At 35.3% G+C, this 5,620-nt stretch overlaps 1 long non-coding RNA gene across 1 annotated transcript; it reads right to left on the bottom strand.

Annotated features, from left to right (window-relative positions):
• Positions 1–212: 212 nt before the first annotated feature.
• On the bottom strand, positions 213–3,060 carry LOC141615140 (uncharacterized). Its single transcript, XR_012529658.1, has 5 exons — positions 2,878–3,060; positions 1,899–1,995; positions 1,293–1,352; positions 690–832; positions 213–468 (listed from the first exon to the last, which is right to left on the bottom strand). It is a non-coding gene; the product is annotated as an uncharacterized LOC141615140 (long non-coding RNA).
• Positions 3,061–5,620: the final 2,560 nt, after the last annotated feature.

The following is a 5,620-nucleotide window of genomic DNA, read 5'->3' as shown; positions in this document are numbered from 1 at the left end:
TTCTCTTTGATATATCAAAGAGAACGGTTGCATATAAGAACCAGTTTCTTTGATAAGGCAGTTCTCTTTGTTAGAGTTTTAGATTTTTTGGCGCCTTAGTTCTACCTTTTCAAAGAAAACATTTGTGATGGTACTAACCGTTCTCTTTGATCCTGTTATTTTTTTTTTTAAATATTTCTATTTTTTTCGTAACCCTACACGATTGAATCGTATAGCTCATAAGAATTAAACCTGTTACAATTCAGAAACTCTAGCAATTTTTACATAAGAAAAACCTTCCGATTTAATTTGAACCATTAGGACAAATTCTATTGAAACAAAATACAAAATTGTATCATGTTGTTAAGAGCCTACAAATATCGAAGATACGCTACCATGTGCAAAACATAAATAAAAATCCTTCAATCCTCATCACTTAGTCGCATCATAGTGCAAATAAATCGAACTTCAAAAAATTGTAATCATCATCTGCAGAAAAATGAAGCCTGCATCAGTTTCTATAGCAGGACTCTCGTGTTCAAAGCTACCATGCTCACATGTTCAAAGCTTACTACATGCAAAATTTGTCTAAAATCAATGACGGGTTAGATTCGTAAAGTTTACAGTCGTATTATGAAATATAGTTGATGAATCAACATTTAGACTATAACTGCTCAACAATAAATGCCTATTATGTCTCAATGTCATACTTGAGGTGCATATCATACTCGGCACTTGCATCAATTAACGCGCACTTCTCTTCAGCTCTTTAGCTATTGCCTCAGACAGCTCTTCAGCACCGTATTCCGTCCCAAAACATCTTACTATTTCCATGTTTGGATTTATCAAGTACCTATACATTCCAATATGACAATTAAATTATTAAATGACTCTTGTGAGATGTTCACAATGACAAGCATTAGAAGCAATGAAATTTACATAAGATGAGTATATTCCTCATGAATAATTTGGAATGGTTTTGAGGGAGTGGAGATGACCAACACTGCTGGTCGACCAGGTGTCACACGCAGCAGTAGATGATCTAAGACAGTTTGTAGAAACCTCAGGATCAGCTCTGTCAAAATTGATCTAAAGTTCGGTCAAATCCGATCCCAAGCCCGCGCCAATGATGTTAACGCACAAAGGAATAGTACATGGCATGCAAAAAAAAAATATATGTCTTTCCTAAATGCTCAACTTTTCTGAAACCCGTGGATTTCTACCTTAGTTTTTCAGAATCTCAAATTAAAGTTCAATAGTATTACACAATTACCTGGAGAGATGGATTTCTATATTTTGAATAGAACTATTACCTGCATATTCAGTGAATTACAGCAACCAAGACGTCCAATGATGTGCCATGACCGAATCATCTGATTGGCAGCAAAAGAAACACCATTCAGGTTTAGGGTGCATTCATTAGCATCATGCATTCTAGAGAGACTACTTACATCACAAATAAGGGAGACATCTTTCCGTATAAGAGGATTGTAAAATTCGAACCATATAAACGAGTTTGAGTAATTAAATCCGTCAACCAACAAAAAATGAAAAGATATAAAGACTGAAGAGTTGAAGACTAAAGATTTGGGGGAAAATGTAGGAAATGAGAGATTTTCAACTACGAAGTGAGATATATGTAGTGCTAATGCCTTAAGAGATGTCAACTTTTACATGGAATATATTATGCAGTCCAGCAAAGCAAGTTTACTAACACAAGATTGAGCGTTAAAACATAGAAAATAACTGATAACAGAACATGAAGAAAGGCAACATAGATCAACTTTTATTCATCTACATTGCAAGATTAAACTGTGATCTACATAATAAAACATTACAAAATGATATAGACCACTGTTAAATTACTGCAATAGACTACAATTACAAAACTAAATTGTTGAATAAATTAAAGTAGTCACCTTTCAGTCAATAAATGATATAAACCGCTGTCGAAATCTGGTCGTGATGTAGTGTAACGTTTGAGGGAGAGAGCCATAGCTTCAAGTCTGCAGTCGACTTTAAAAAAAGAGTAATTGATTAGGATTAAAGCAGACAACTTTGAAAGATACAAATCAGCAGGTTCGGAAATGAAACGCTTAACGAATGCAAAGGAATGATCAATTTTGTAGTTGGTTGTGACTTCAAAATTATTCGAAGGTTTGTTGAAAATAATCACACCATTCACAAACCACAAATAACACCCCTTAAGACAAATTGTTCAAAGGTTAGTTGAGTTTAGAACCATAGAAAAGAATGATGAAACAAGAATTGGTATTTTTCGCCCAAATACGACAAGAATCCATTAGAATTTACAGGAAAAACGAGCAAAAGACAGCAATAATAGACAAAATAAGCAAAACCCATAAAATAAAACAAAATGAAGTTGTAATAATTGAGAAAGAGCATAGATAGAAAAGATTAAAGAAAAAGACTTCAATTGACTGGAGAAAAATACCAAGATTCACGAAGGTAGGGTTAGAAAGCAGCGGAACCAATCCACATATTCCAAGAGACAGCTAGGTAGTCGTCAAATTTGTCAAAGGGTACTGGCAAATGCAATGCCTCGGAAAACGAAATTCATAACATTCTTAGTAAACAAATTGAATCAAAAAATGGTAAAATTAATCATGATTGAAGATGTTTTTTAAACGATTTGATGAAAAGCAGCATACACACAGAAATCAATCAGCTAATTAAAGATGGAATACAAAAAAAAGAGGGGAAAAGGGAGGGAAACGAGATGAACTAGGGTTTGCAATTGCAGTGCAGCTGCAGTTGATGGATGAAATTGGGGATTTCTGGGGGTTTTACATAGATTGAGACGGAGAGATTTTGGAGGTGGGAGGATACAGTTTCTAATTCATAAAGAGATTGAATGATTTATCAGAACCACCATACCTAGCGCATTAGTTGTTCTTGACTTTAGATATGCGCGATGGGAGAGAGGCGGTGGGAGGATGGCAACTGACGGGCGGCGACGAGAAAGCAGTTGTATGAATGGCCACCGACGATGCGACGAGGGTGGTGGCGGTGGCAAGGGAGGAAAGGAAAGGATGACTGTATGACAATATGAGTTGGGATGGAGTGTAAATGGGGGTCTTTAGGGATTTAATAGAGAATGGCCAAGGATAGGGACCGTGCTCTTTGTTTTATCAAGGAGAACGGTTCTGGATATATAACCGGTATCTTTTATATTTTAATACGGTTGGTCAAACCTAACCGTTCTCTTTGTTAATGTACGAGAACGGTTTGAGCAAACAACCGTTCTCTATTGGAATACTATATGTCCGCCAAACTAAAAATAACAAAGAGACCGGTTCCGCTATCAACCGTTCTTGAAGGTGCGTTCTCTTTGCCTTAAATTGCAAGGTTAGCACTCCTTTCCTACCAAAGGGGACAAAACCTCGAATAATATGCAAAATGGGAAACTAAAGATAGTAAATGACCCTATTATGCACTATAAAGCATGGGAACGAGGTTAATTCGGGGACTAAATATGCTCAAATATGAGTCACATCAACTTCAACATTAAATCATCCGCATTTATTTCCCCATCATCGGTAGCTTCAAAATCATCGAATCCATCATCTTCAGCAAACTTCTTACCTAAAACAACTTCAGGTGTAGGTGATTGATTGTTTACACATACATCATATCCCCCCATCCCCTATATCTAAACCAGCAGCTTTAGGTGTATGATTATTTACCTCTATATCAGATTCCCCATCCTCATCCTCTAATTCTCCATGAAAAATCCACCGCCTATGATCTCTATTGAATCTATTCTTTTCTAAGTGTATTTTGACATTTGGGAGAGGCGAAACCCTAATATTACCACATCTATTACAAGGGCAGAGAATTGATGATTGGAGATGAAAATTTTCACCAACGAAATTGTAAAATTCAGCAATTCCATCATTATAAATGGGATCACCAATTTCACCATCAATCATCCAAGTATGACCCATATATAAGCTAGTAGCTATGGATGTGAGATTACCTTTTTTAAGCTATAAAGATTAATGACGGCGACGACGGCAAAGATTACTTGTTCACCATCAGTCATTCTATTATTAATACCTATCAAATTTCATTTATTTTTAGAGTTGCATAATCTAAGACGGTTCTTATAAGAACCGTTGTAATTGGGCATGCATGCATGAGGTGATTAATGGTCAAACAACCAATAATAATAGGGCATGCATTGGTAAACTAAAATCACAAACTTTTCAGTTTTTACAGTGGATCTGTGCTTACAATGGTTATAAGAAAAATCGTTGTTAATTGGTGTAATATGACAACGGCTTTAAAATAACCGTTGTTGATATATGTAGTATGATAACGGCTTAACAAAGAACCGTTATCCTTTTGTCTTATTATTATTATAACGGTTCCAATTCTTATAATCTTATTATACCGTTTTCATTCTTTTTTATTATTATTATAAGTAGAATGTTAGTCATTATAATATTTTATTTGGTGGATTGCCTTTGAGTGTAAGGAGTACCATACTTCCGGAGGACACAGGAATTTTTCTTGTGATATTGTCTCTAAATTCTAGAAGATGGGGTAGCAAAAAAATGTAACAAATAACATAAAGAATTAAAATTTAATTTGAAGAACCACCATAATCAAAATACAACTCATAATGCCAGATAATAATTAAAGACTTAATTAGAATCTGATGAAGTATTAGGATAGTCTTCATGCCCAATTTCGGCATAGACAAGTCGTAGATCGACTCTTCATAATCAGCGGGCAGCGCATGTAGAATGACCTCTTTCCTCCATGACATAGGCACGGTGGCAAGAATGTGATTCCTCATGTAATATCTCAGCAGAAGATGATTGACATGGGTCGCAACCTATAGATAAGGGCCCTTTTGTCTATCATCGGAATAGAAGTCCTCTTTCCTCGCATGTTCCGCCGCAAATCTAACCCTTAATTTTCTTTCCTGACGAAAACTATCATGGTAGTTGGCTTCGTCAAATTCGATAAAAGCGAAGCCTATAAAATCATGCTCGTTTGTAGACACAAGGTACAATTTTTTAACCGCAGTGAAACCAGAGTCATGAAGCATTTGCCCCAACCACCCAAAATTAGGGTTTAAACCCTTTCCGTTCACATCATAACGAATCGGAAGATTATGGAGAATGCAAGTAAAAGGCTGTGCGAAACGAGAATGTGATTGTAGCTCCGATACACCAGCTATATTTTTTTAGAATGAAATTTAGATAGAAATTAAAGAGTAAATATTTGATAATTTAGATTTTGACCTAAAATATTATGAAGACATATTTATAGATTTATTTTTGTCAAATTGAATATTTATTAATGTTTTGATAAAGTTTTGCATGCAGTGGTCAAACTGAGAAATCTAATTAAATAGTGACAACGGTTGAATTGAAAAACCGTTCTTTCATAATAGAAAATGATACTGCTTACAAGAAACCCGTATCTATAACGTAACAACGGGTACCACAAACCATTGCTGGTGTTAATTTAGTAACGATTTTCGAAATGTCATTTCCTTAAACTGGTAACGGTTGTCTAACAATCGTTGATAAGAGAGATTTTATAACGAGCTTTTGGAAATCGTTCAACGTTTTTGATAACAGTTTGTTAAGCAGTCGTTGTCACA

This window comes from Silene latifolia, chromosome 11 (assembly GCF_048544455.1).
Source record: "Silene latifolia isolate original U9 population chromosome 11, ASM4854445v1, whole genome shotgun sequence".
Taxonomy (NCBI): domain Eukaryota; kingdom Viridiplantae; phylum Streptophyta; class Magnoliopsida; order Caryophyllales; family Caryophyllaceae; genus Silene; species Silene latifolia.
The sequence above is the reverse complement of the archived record's forward strand: the minus strand, read 5'-3'. Positions and strand labels throughout refer to the sequence as shown.